The sequence below is a fragment of the Vespa velutina genome, chromosome 4, assembly GCF_912470025.1.
Source record: "Vespa velutina chromosome 4, iVesVel2.1, whole genome shotgun sequence".
Lineage (NCBI taxonomy): Eukaryota > Metazoa > Arthropoda > Insecta > Hymenoptera > Vespidae > Vespa > Vespa velutina.
The window spans coordinates 4,759,966-4,773,872 of record NC_062191.1 but is presented as its reverse complement, the minus strand read 5'-3'; the positions used below and the strand labels follow the sequence as shown (position 1 = coordinate 4,773,872).

General features: G+C 34.5%; 1 long non-coding RNA gene across 2 annotated transcripts; it reads right to left on the bottom strand.

Moving 5' to 3' along the window:
- Nucleotides 1–2,883: 2,883 nt before the first annotated feature.
- LOC124948469 lies at nucleotides 2,884–13,705 on the bottom strand. 2 transcript variants are annotated; one of them, XR_007100748.1, is made up of 3 exons: nucleotides 13,513–13,705; nucleotides 5,903–6,263; nucleotides 2,884–2,977 (listed from the first exon to the last, which is right to left on the bottom strand). It is a non-coding gene; the product is annotated as an uncharacterized LOC124948469 (long non-coding RNA). The 2 variants fall into 2 exon arrangements; XR_007100747.1 differs by lacking the exon at nucleotides 2,884–2,977 and adding an exon at nucleotides 5,086–5,532.
- Nucleotides 13,706–13,907: the final 202 nt, after the last annotated feature.

Here is a 13,907-nt window from a genome sequence, read left to right as displayed (position 1 = left end):
TCTCGCTTAACATGAGAAAATACATTTTTTTCTGGTTTTATTTAACGAAAAAAATGAGATAATCGTTGCGAATTTTTTTTTCTTTTTTTTTTTTTTTTAAATAAAATAATTTACATTGACTTATGTTAAACTTTGTCGGTACTTAAGTACCAATATATATATATATATATATATAAGTAAATACTTATGTAAGTACTTACATACTTTTCGTGTAGTATCGAATATTATTGAAAATAACATTTATTATCGAACGTTGTAAAAAAGTAAGTCCACAAATTAGCAATGTCGAAGTCCATAGGTATCGTGATATTCCTTGAGAATCATCGAACAAGAAAGTCGAAAGGTTTCGTACTGCGATTTTCATTGACGTTATCGCATACTTTCGCATGCAACACACACGCACACACACACACACACATATATATATATATGAACAAAAACACGAAGAACACACACATATATGAACACAGTTTATAGTTGCTCGTCCTTATGCAGTGATTTATCATTATTCTTGTATGGATAATTACTGCTTCCCGCTGATCGTTTGATTTATCGCGATTGTACAATTAAGCGCTGCTCCTGACAAGATTTATACGCTTGCGAATGTGTAGGTATATCTATATAATATCCATGTACATATGAGAAAGAAAAAGAGAGAGAGAGAGAGAGAGAGAGAGAGAGAGAGAGAGAGAGAAAGATGGAAGAAAATTCTGAAGTTCGTTGTGTGCTGTTAGTTGTAGCCGGTTGACATTCGAGATTTGCACTTGCTGCTTGCTTTTTTCGTTAAGAGCGGGGGAAAGATGGAAGAAAAAAGTAGGGGAGGAAAAATGATGAAAAACGACGTTTTATTTATTTTTCATTTCTCTCCTTCTTTCTTTTTCTTTTTTAATTTTTAATTTTTATTCACCATCCTCCCCCTCCACTACGCATTACATACAACCTCTCTCTCTCTCTCTTTTTTTTTTTCAAATGTAATCGTAATGCAGCCTATCTTTTTGTCTTATATTCCCTCAGGTATGGTCACCTCCCCTTCTTTTCTACCTTCTACCCTTCTCCTTTTATTCCTTCTTCCCCTTCTCCTTCTTTTGCGTCTTCGTCTTCGTCTTCGTCTTCTTCTTCTTATTCTTCTTCTTCTTCTTCTTCTTCTTATTCTTCTTCTTCTCCTTCTCCTACCGTCATCGGCGTTTCCTTATTGGTCTCTTCTTTTTCTCGCTCCGCTTTTTATGGCGTTTCATTAAAAGGAGGAACTTTACTCGGGCTAAGAGAAGATATAATTAGGAGATATACCGAAGGTCTCGCAACTATGTAGCGAAACTCGGTATTCAACTTGTTCGGTATCGTTAACGTTCTTACTCCCTCTGCATTGGAATCGTGCTCTTAAATTGCGGATCCGAAGATTTTCCACTTTATATCCTTGCTCTCTCGTCCTCTTAGTTCTACTGCTGCTGTTGCTGCTGGCTGCTGCTGCTGCTGCTGCTGCTGCTGTTGCTGCTGTTGCTGTTACTGTTACTGCTGCTGCTGCTGCTGCTGCTGTTGATGCTGCTGTTGCTGTTGCTGTTGCTGCTGCCACTGGCACTGGCCATTGTTGCTGCCGCCGTTGCTGCTGATGCTTTTGCTTCGAGAAGTTCATCTTCTTTCTCTTTTCTTTTCCTTTTCTTTTTTCTTTTTTTTTTTGTTCTTTTCCCATCTTTTAAGCCCTGCGAACAGAACTATCGTACATTTTTTCTGTAAAATTCTCGTAAACTCGAACGAGTGTCATTCGTTTGAAAGTCTCGATCTAGATGGCGAGATAGCTTGATAGAAACGGGGACTCGAAATTTAATCGAAACGAAGCCCCGTGCAATCTTTTTTTTTACAATTAGTTATCGTTTCTTCTTCTTCTTCTTTTTTTTTTTTTTCTTTTTTCTTTTCTTATAGTTAGGAGAAATATTTAATCTTGAATTTATTTTTAACGACTTGAGATGGGTACAGAAATATCGCATGGACATTTTTGTAGGATATCTTATTGGTATCAATAATAATCGATCGATAAATAATTCCTATTCGTAAAATCGACTCTAAGAAAAAAAGAAAAAAAAGAAAAAAAAAAGAAAAGAAAGAAAAAAGAAGAAAGAAAGAAAAAAAGAAAAAAGAGGAAAAAAATAATTGCAAGGCGCTTAGATTGATCCAATAAAACGAAGTGAATTCGAAGCTTCGAAAGGAATTGTGGATAAAGACATGCAGATGCGTTAAGTGCAACAACAACAAACGACAACAAAAACAACGTGATCGATACCTATCGAAAATCGAAATCTACTTCTCTTATTCTAAAAAAAATATTGTCCTATTCCTTTAAAATGTTGAAAGCCACAAAAAAAAGAAGAAGAAGAAGAAGAAAAAAAAAAGATCCTTCGTGATAGCGTGCATACCATGCGTGTAAGCTCGTATATGTTCTCGTCACCCCTTCCCCTCTCCTATTTACTTCTCCCCCCGGTTCCATCACGCTACCATTACTACTACTTCTAGAACGGCGAACGACGTCGATGACGTGCACTGGAGCTCGAAGCGAGCCAAGTTTTGATAGCCGGACGATTTTAGCCGGTACAATGTCCTCGGTGCATAATCCAACCAAAATGTAAGCTAGACGCCGTCGGCTCGCATGAAATATTTTTCTCGTGGCATGAATAATTCGAAAGGCGACATACGACCTGTTTCTTTTCTTTTTACCCTTTTTTCTTTTTTCTTCTTCTTTTTTTTTTTTTTTTAATTTTATTTATTTATTTATTTTTTTTATCATTTATTCTCTCTTTTGCTTACCCTAAAATACACTGATCCGCAATATAACATTTTTCTTTTTTCTTCTTCTTCTTCTTCTTTTTTTTTTCTTTTTTTAAGAAAATTTTTTTCACGAAAATCCTTCATCTTTTTTTCCTTCTTCTTCTTTTTTGTCTTTTTCTTTTTTATCTCTTTTCCATTCTAAACAGCACGTCGATTTAATCTAAAATAATGATACATTATTTCAGATGATATTAATTAGCCTGATATTAATGAATTTTTATGACGTTATCGGGGAATTAATATAAAATCGGATCGATTAAAGGAAAGGAAAAATAATATTGTCGTTATAGTTATTGGTAAAATATTTCTCGTCGAAATTTAACACGACGATTTGACAAGAATATATTCTAATTCGTTAATAATATATAATATCGTCGTAAAACGAAGTTAGATCTCGTATTTCGAAACGACTCCCTATATTCTCTTTCTCTCTCTCTCTCTCTTTCTCTCTCTCTCTCTCTCTCTTTCACTCTTGGTAGTTAATGGAGAATTAGTTTACTTAGTTAGACGAATAATTTGACGAAGTTTGAAGACCACTGAAGCTCATAGGAACTTCTATGTGCAGAGGATGTCACCGAGTGCATTTCAAATAGCTACATTTACACACACACACACACACACACACATGTATATATATATATACATGTGAATACATAGAATACCTATAGAGAAAGAGGAAGAGATAGAGATAGAGATAGAGATAGATAGAGATAGATAGGTAGATAGAGAGAGAGAGAGAGAGAGAGAGAGAGAGAGAGAGAGAGAGAGAGAGAGACGCATACAAAGAATGTCGTATAAACAGAGTTCGCGTTTACATGCTCGTCCGTTTTCGCCTTGCCGTTCGTTCCTATTCCCTTAGAACTTGGTGTTTCTCTCTGTTTACAAGGCTTCATCTTCCCTCTGCACGCTTCGTCTTTTATTGCGACCATGGTCCTTCCGTCGCTTCCGTCGCGAAATTTACTCTCACAAATGCAAGACGAACAAACGAACGAATGAACGAACGAACGAACGAACGAATGAACGAACGAATGAACGAACGAACGAACGAACGTATGTATGAACGAACGAACGAACGACCACTATGGATGCAACATTGTACCCTTCACGACGACTTAAAATTCTCCGATAAGTCGGACTATATATGCAACTCGTCTTTCCTTTCGAGATATATAAACCCCCTTAGGGAACTTGAGATCTTCATGTTCGTTCGATAACACGAGAATAATATCTCAACGTGAATTTCATTCTCAATCTCCTTCCATTTTAATATCTCTTTTCTCTCTCTCTCTCTCTCTCTCTCTCTCTCTTTCTCTTTGCCTCTCTCTTGCAATTTTTTTTTCCTTTTTGTTTTATTTATTTATTTCTTTTTTTTTTTCGAAGCATAGGACGATGGAAGAGAGCTTTGAACTCGCGTTAATAGGATGAATCGAAAGTTCTTATGTTAGTATTTTAATGAGTAAAAATGTCGCGAAAAAAGGCCATATGTTTGATTAATTTTTAAAATAACGTTACTCGAGAAATTTTTCAATTATACTGTTATTAGATATATTACGTATATTAATTTATAGTAATTCGTTTAAATAATCATACGAAAGGATTATTGAGAAAATTATAATAAATTTTAGTAAATTGACGTAGAGAAAGAGAAAGAGAAAGAAAGAGAGAGAGAGAGAGAGAGAGAGAGAGAGAGAAATATAAAATGTTTCTTACAACTTTAAAACAATCTGGTTAATAATCGATCATATATTCGCTTAGGTATCTATTTAAATATCGAACGAGATTGTGTCTTATATATCCTCATTTCCATGTAAATGCTTTTCAATCTTGAAGGGAAAAAAACTTACCTATCTCTTACTTACGGGGAAGTTCGATGAAAGAAACCAATCTACGATAATGCTTAAGAGACGAGGCGAGGGAAGGGCACTAAGAGTAGAATTTTCCTCTTCATTTATAGGGACAAACTCTTCTTTGCAAAAGGTTTCTCGTTTCTAGTTGAAGATCGAACGTTTTTCCGGTTATCTGTCCACCCACATCGTACTCCCTTAAATCTCGTCCTTCCCCTTTTTTCATTTTCGTTTATCTCGCTTTTTGCTTTATTTCGTATCGTTTTTTCTCACTGCGCTTGGATGGATATCGGTAAAAGGTCCACAAAGGTCTCTTTCCAACAAAATATTTTTTTGTTTCTTTTTTTGTTGTTCCTTCTTTCTTGCTTTATTTCTTTCTTTCTTTCTTTCTTTTCTTTTCTTTCGAGGAAAAAAAAAGAGGAAAAGAAAAGGAAAGAGGAAAGAAGAAAAAAGAAAAAAAACAAGAAATTCGTCTCCCACAACTCTCCTAGTCGTTTCAAATCGACATAGAATTTTTTTGCCAGTCCTCTTTCCCAATGTAGATATTTTTCTACGTAGGTATGGAATATCCGAAAAATCTGCTTTCCATTTGTCCGAAGGGCTTTGCATAAAAACTAGAGTTATGCCGAAAGGTCAACCATTCGTTCGTTCGTTCGTTCGTTCGTTTTTTTCTTTTCTTCGAATAGCTCATACACGCAAAAAATAGATAAACCCTTTTCTCTCTCTCTCTCTCTCTCTTTTTTTTTCTACGTCACCTCGTCGTTTACCCGCCGAACCGTTGTGTTTATACCTAAAGTAAACTACCGAAGCGAGAGCAGTCTCTTGTTGGAAGAAGACCGACACGTATCGTTTCGTATTCCTCGGAAATTTTCTGTGTGTTAAGTTAATGAAATATTATGGGATATTATTGAAGACACATATGGATTATTAATATTGTTCGAGGGATATGTCAAATAGTGCTTTAAAATAATATATGTAATTTATCCATAATGTATTGATTATAACTAAGTACATACGTTTTATCATAAATAATTGCATTAATTAACTACGAACTTCTACGAAGAAAATATATATTATATATGCATATATATATATATATATATATGTATATATGTATGTATATTGTATCATACTCGTTATATTATAATTATTTATACGTTATAATAGAAATACCAGGAAACGTATATATTTAGTTTGGAAAAAGATAAAATCATTGCAAAAGTGCTAATTGGTATAATTACTTGGAACGAGTAATGTTCATAGTGTTGTTAACGTTGATTGCCAAGGAGATTAATTACGTTCCTAAGACCATTCTTAGCAAAAGGGATAATTGCTTCGCAGAAGGCAAACGTAGTCGTCGGATATTCGATGGCCTCTTCTATTCGGTTTTGATTGGATTCTCGTCTTTCTCTTCCCTCTAAGATCATCTTACGAACTAAGGTTGTTCAGTTTGCTTTGTTCAGGGCTCGAAGTAGATTCCATGATTAGATCATACCAATCTTCCTGTTATTCGTTATATATATATATATATAAGGACTTGCACGCAGATCGTTCCATTTTCTTTTCACGTTTGTTCTCCATCTTGAATGAAACTTCTCCTATCTATGATCGATCGAGACAATAAAAAGGAATACATTTTCTAAGTATGGTTAGAACAATGATAAATACATTTGTGGACTCGTTTACAAAAGAAAAAAAAAACGAAAAGAAAAAGGAAGAAAAAAGAGAACGAAGATTTGTTTTTCTTTTGCAAAGAATATTTGAAATAAACAATTTTCAAATGACGATAGAATCGAAGCATTGCGTCTTCGGCGCGTATCCGTCGGCTCGAAGTCGTTCGTTTTCTACGTAGCGTCGGAAAAAGAAGAAGAAGAAGAAGAAGAAGAAGAAGAAGAAGAAGAAGAAAAAGAAGAAAAAGAAGAAGAAGAAGAAGAAGAAGAAGAAGAAGAAGATAAAGAAGAAAAAAGAAGAAGAAGAAGTAGTAGTAGAAGAGGATAAGGAATAAAACAGATATAAAAAAGATAAAGGGAAGAAAAAGCGATAGAAATGAGAAAGCGTAAGCGTAAGAGGGAGAAAAAAATAGTAAAGAAAAATAAAACAAAAAAAAAAAAAAAAAAAAAGAAAAGAAAAAAAAAAAAAAACAAAAAATAAAGAAAGTAACAATATAACTATGCATAAGAGATGCGTAAATTGAATTCATTGGTACTCGAAGGTTTACGTATGTATGTAAGTAGTTGACTTCTCAATTAACTGTGTCTACAAAGATACCACATTGAACGTGAGCGCGCTATCTCTCTCTCTCTCTCTCTCTTTCTTGCGCAAAATCCGGCACGACGATATCGTAAAGAGCGATCTTTACGCTCATTCGTGGATGACCATGCGTTAAGTTTGCGACGCCCGATGTTTATGTCTAAGCGAGAAATCTTTATCAAGCCTAGGCCAAGCTAGCTAGATGGTTAAACGTTATTTTACTTGGGGCTCGCCATTTTACATAGTCCATTTTATTACAGTTTATTTTCTTTAGGTGCTCCTGCAAGAGCTAGCCCGTGCAACATTGTCCTTCGTTATTCTCGTTGGCCGATCGAAGTTATGAAACTCTAGGACGAATTCATTGCCTGCAAGGCTCGTTCGTTCAGATTTTGATCGTATGGAATCCATTACGTTTCGTATTTTTTTCAAGTATAGAAAAGAATGTATATATATATATATGTATGTGTGTATGTGTGTATATATATATATATATATATATTTATATATACGTACATAATACACGTGTCATTAAAAGCCGAGACATTTCTATGGTAATCGTCCTCTTCTTCGTACGCCATTACGATATTCAATACGATGTCTTAGTCTGTTACAACTATGAAATTGTATTTGTTATGTTATTTCCGTTTTCATGATTTCTCTCTCTCTCTCTCTCTCTCTCTCTCTCTCTCTCTCTCTCTCTCTCTTTCTTTCTCTTACTCTCTATCTCTCATTTTCTTTCTTTCTTATAACGTACGAAAACTTTTAATATCATTTGACGAAGAAGAAAATCCTATCCTCCGGTGAAGTTAACGAGTCAGTCCACAAGACGGATGTAATTTTTGATAGGAAGTCTGAGATCTATTACTTCTTACGGAGTTATGAAATAACGGTATACGACTAGAATCGTTCGACGGGATAAATAGCAAGTTTCCGATATACTCTATATCTAGCTAGCTATATCTACCTACCTACCTACCTACCTACCTACCTACCTACCTACCTACCTACCTACCTACCTATCTACCTATCCACTAACCAACCAACCAACCAACCAGCCAAGAAAAATATCCTCGGCGTAGCTCCAATTTTACGAGGTCATCTTCCTATTTTCCAAACGTTCTCGTCTTACTCGTACGAGAAGCACGAAAAGGAGATCGAGCTTTCCGATTCGGAAGAAAGTCGAAAAGCTTACTAGAAAACGGGCGAGCGCGGTTAAGCGTTAAGTTTTCTCAAGGCGTTCCAACAACGAAATTGTTATTTCTCCTTCAACGAAGGAACGACGGAGGAAGATTGGACACGTAAAAGGGTTCTTCTTGCTAAGGCGAGTACGTTTGTAGGTACACGATTGTGTAAGGATGGGTTGGTTGAAATCGTTGTTGGAATATCGCCGACGAACTTCTAGGATATCTCTCTTTTTCTCTCTTACTCTCTCTCTCTCTCTCTCTCTCTCTCTTTTCTCTTCTCTTCTCGTCTTTATCTTTCTCTTACAAGATTCTACGTACGTACGTACGTACGTATGTATCTATGTATGTGTATATGTGTATGTAAGTACATATAGCTTCACGTACGTTACCATGAGAAGTCTTATGCGTTAGAGGATTTACCCGGAGGACGTTGGATAGACTAGACTAGGTACGACTAGAGTAGATATCTACGTTATTCGTAGGTACATGTAAGTTACGTGTATTTGTGTGTGACTATCAGAATGACGGTGAACGTTGAAGTCTCATTAGAGCGAAGTCACAGGAACGATCGAAGGAAACTTTGTACAAAGATATATATATATATATATATTATATATAATATATATATATATATATATATATATATATATATATATTTGAGAGAAAAGACATGAAAACTCGGGAGGAGGTTGTGAAAATGTAAAGATATCTATGAAACGAAGAGGAAGAGGTAGAAGAGGTAGAAGAGGTAGAAGAAGTAATAGAAGTAGACAAGGACGAGATGTAAGAGTAAGAGTAAGAGTAGAATAGAATGGAGTAGGGGAAAGTCACAAAATGAGAACCGTGAGATAAGGGGGACTTATGCACTAAAAAAGAGGGGAAGACGATGTCTATGCGATACTACAAAAATGTTAAGTCCAAGACGATCGACAAATTTTTCAACTCGAACCAATGATATTTTATCTACTTAGTTTCATTGAAGCAAGAGTATTCGCAAAGTATTTCGTAAAGGGAAGTGATTTAATACGGATGGAAGGGTGGGAGGGGAGGGGGAATGTGAGAGGGAGAGGATAAATAAATAAATTAGAGAAAAGTTCTTTTACTTTTTCTTCTTTACTTTCTTTTCTTTCTTTTTATCTTTTTTGTTTTTCTTTTTTTATTATTTCATTTTATTTGTTTTTTCTTTGTTTTTTTTTTTTTTTTTTTTTTTTTTTTTTTGTTTTTTTTGTTTTTTCTTTAAAACACGTCGAACTTCATTTTATATAGACAGATATAAGTATACACAAGTTCTATTCATTAAGGTAATTAGGTATACGTTAATTGATTGTAATTTTGAACAATTATTATCGTAGAATTAAAATCGAATGTATTTCTTGAAAAAAGAAAAGAAAAAAAAAATGGAAGAAAGAAGAAAAGAAAAAGAAATCATGCAAGTATCTTGAGTTATTTGATTTTTACTAAACAATACGATTATTTTCGTAAATATGTAATTTATCATATCTGTTTTTTTTGTTTTCATTTTTTTTTTTTTTTTTTTTGTTTTCTTTTTCCATATAAGACACGTTTAAGTACACGTTATATACATGGACACGGTTAGATTTTAAGGAGATCAATGGCTCCTTAGGTTCTCTCATCGAATTGAATATCACGGTTGAGCTTAAGCTCTGACTGGTTGGAAAGGCGGTGCATCTCTTGCATCCTCAAACTTCACGCCCCCTTCTCGATATTCCGTTCGAGAAGAAAGACCGAAAGGATTCCGGATCACGAAAACGATAGTCTAGACTCTGATCAACGTGGGGATTGTAAAATTCTGTAGGCACGTGATCTTCTATCATGGCATTTCTCTCTTTCTCTCTCTCTTTCACTCTCTTTCTCACTTCGTCTTTGCATACATATGCATTACATGATGTTGATAGTGTTAGTAGGAAGGTAGTAGTAGTAGTAGTAGTAGTAGTAGTAGAGTAGTAGTATTAGTAGTAGTAGTAGCAGTAGTAGTAGTAGTAGCAGTAGTAGTAGTAGTAGTAGTAGTAGTAGCAGTAGTAGTAGTAGTAGCGGCAGTGGTAGTAGTAGTAGTGGTATACGAGATGGCAAGACCGTAATATATTTAACAATGTTTCACGATATGAGACGTTTTTACGGAAAGTCGTTGGAATAGGAATTGCTCTTTGGCTTTTCTCTCTTTCTCTTTTCTCCCTTTAGGAGGATGAGGATGAGGATGAGGATGAGGATGAGGATGTGGATGAGGATGTGGATGAGAATGAGAAGGAAGAAGAAGACCAAGGTGAACACATTGGAAACGAGTTTGTTCCAGTCTAGGTAATACGCGTATTCGATACTTCGTCTACATACATATATACACAACGTATCTATAAGTATACTTATATATATACTTATATATATATATATATATATATATATATATATATATATATATATCGAGTTGCAGAAAACTTTTATAACCATCTCAGAACTCTGGTCGGACTGCTGAATCCGATGATACGAAGTTTTCTCTTCCCCCCACCTACCCCCCCCCCCCCCCATTTGTATCTAATTCTTTCTTCTTTCTACTTCACTTGCTGCTGCGTTTACTTTCTCTCTCTCTCTCTCTCTCTTTTTCTCTCTCTCTCTCTTTTTCTCTCTCTCTTTCTCTCCTTCTCTGGCTTCTATTGTCCAGCTTATATAAAAGAAAATTGGAAGTATTCTTTAGAGAAATTTAATTCGAATTACATTCGAACTTCTGTTATAAAATTTTTACTAACGTTTCTATCAGTTCTCTTTATACGAATATTGAGAGGTAAAAGAAAGAAAGAATGAAAGAAGAAGAAAAAAAATAGATATCTAAATATCGATCTAAATACGATCACGATTACAATGACAAATTAGATATTGATTTGGTAAAATTAATTATACGATTAGACGATATTTTCTTGTTTTCGAATTGTCGAATACGAATGTTTATAATATACACGATATATACATGTGTATATATATATATATATATATGTATGTATGTATGTATATGTTTGTGAGACGAAATAGAAGATAATGTAAACAGAATCTGCATAAGAGTTTCGCAACGTCGAAGAAGTGAAAAACATTAGAGAATGAAAAAAGGACGCGACGGTAGTAAGTAAAGGATGGAGGGAAGTAAATAGTGAAAGAAAAAAAGAAAAAAAGAAAAAAATAGAATAATAAAAAAAAAAAAAAGAAAAAAAAAAGAAATAAAATAAAAAAGAGAAAAAGAGTATGGCGGAGAAAGAATAGGAGGTAGGGTAGGAGGGTAGAAGGGGGGGGGACCAGGGGAAGTACGTTCGTGGAAAGTTAGGTTCGTGCAGGACGTAGTGTCGACGTGGGAGGTGGCGAGGAACCATAGGAAATGACGAAGAGAGGAGAGGATGAGAGGGCTCTTGGGTGGGGTTTGAGGAGGATCGAAGTGAAGAGTAGAGAATGTTGGGAAACGAGCTTGATTCTCGAGCGAGGTCACGTATCTCGAAGCCAATCTAATACACTTCGCAAAGAGGAAGAAAGCCAAAAGTGAGTTACCACATTTCTCTTTCTCTTTATCTCTCTCTCTCTCTCTCTCTCTCTCTCTCTTTCTCTTTCTTTCTCTCTCTCTATCTCTCGCTCTTACTGGATAATAGCGTAAAGGTTATGTCCACGAGAAGAAACCTTCGAATTCGAACGAAAATAAGAAAGAGAAAGAGAGAGAGAGAGACAGAGAGAGAGAGAGAGAGAGAGAGAGAGAGAGAGAGAGAGAAATTATTTCGTTGATGACCAGCCAAAGTTCCGGCGTATCGTCCATCTTTCTCTATGAATGTAGGTGTGTATATATATATATATATATATATAGCTAGCTAGATCTTCGTGTTATTCAGTCCTTTCCAATTTAATTCGTTTGAACTGACTCTCCTTTGATTACCTATCGCCTATCGTTCTTCGTTTTTTTACTTTTTAAGTCGAACAGGATATAACTTTTTTCTTTTTTTCTTTTTTTTTTTTTTAAGAACAAAGTTTTCTTCTCACGTTGTCTCCGTACGACGGAACGTAAATTTTCGTATGGCCACGTTTATATCTTGCGTGTTTTTGGTATTTACCTTATTTTTTTTTTTTTTTTTTAAAGAGGAAGAGAGAGAGAGAGAGATTGTCGGACAGAAAGATAGTATCTATATTATACACTTGTATGAAATGAAATGCCTGAAGTACTTCGTATAATGATAAGGAAATTATTTCACTTCGATCGGGACAACTTTTCTTTTTCTTTCTTTCTTTCTTTCTTTCTTTCTTTCCTTTTTTTTCTTCCCTGCTCTTCTTTTTTTACTTCTTTCTCTCCCTCTTTCCCCGTCTCCCTCCCTTCTCTCTCATTCGTTAGCACGAGATATTTTTGTGATAATCAGAAAAATTTTAACGACGGACTCGATTGAAAACAAACGTCAAACGTAAGAGAAATAAGAGAATTTTATCAGATCATTGAAATTATTATAGTTTATTGGTTATAAATTTATCGGTTTAATGTATCGATCGATGATTTTATTATTATAAAAATAAAATGAAGAACTTCATTCGTAAGTAACGAACGAGGGAAACGTTTAAATTGTTTTTAATTAATTATAAATTTAATTAAATTACGATTGACTTCTATCGAGTGATTTTATCGCGATAAAAATTATCGTATTGGATTTATCTATAAATAGATAAATTAGGTATGTGTAAATAGTTATAACGATTTAGCTAGGTATTCTTCTCTTTCGTAGAAATTACGGATAATTTGCGATCAATGAAGTCTATTCGCGGAACCTAACATGTCACAATTGGCCACACGGTAGGTTTCTTTATAGGCATTAAGGCACCTTCCATAAATTGTCTATTTTCAGCTATAACGCGAACAAACAAACGACGCTATTTGTCTATGTCATACATACGTATCATCACTATGAACGTATACTCGTAAATAATTTTTCTATTAATTCATTCACAGATTTTTTCTTGTATTTTTTCAACGAGTCAATAAGTTCAAGGAGGAATTGCAATATTTTTATTTCAAATTCACGATGAATGACAAACGTCAATTTTACAGGATAGAGTAGGAGAAATAGGGTGAGAAGAGAACGGGAACATACATACATACATACATACATACGTATCAGCATTCTAATTATTATTTTATCAATGCAAACGATTAGGAATTTACTTTTAGCAGAACAAATTTTCTTTTTTTCTTATCAACGTTGTCTCATTTCATTTGTCTCTTTTTTTCTTTTTTTTTTTCTTTTTTCTTTTTTTTTTCTTTTTCTTTTTTTTTTTTTTCTTTTTTATCTTTCCATATAGAACTTTCTATGTCTCTATTTTAGTTCAATGAATTATCAGAAAATATTGTTGTTACGTTCGAGGAAACGACAGAAAATACGTCGTTGGCTTACCTGTAAAGCACGATTCGAGTTAAGTAGGTATTACTCGTTCTCCGATCGTTTCGACACCAATAGACATACTCCGTAAATCACCAGTTAAATCTTAGAAAGTATAGTAAATGGATAAAAGAACGTTCGAAAGAGCTCGAGGTTATCTCGCACCGTCGCCATGATAGTCTTCCCTTACGATCGAGCGTGTTGTCATGCGCGCGTCGCAAGCCTGGTCGATAGAATAGACATCCTCTCGTGTATATATATATATATATATACATATATATATATATATGAATGTATATATATATATTATATGTATATATCTTTTCTTCTTGTTTAAAGCTTGCACTTAAATCTCATTATTTTCGTCATTTTCATGTCAAAAATGTCGCCTCTGACAGAATAATTATGAT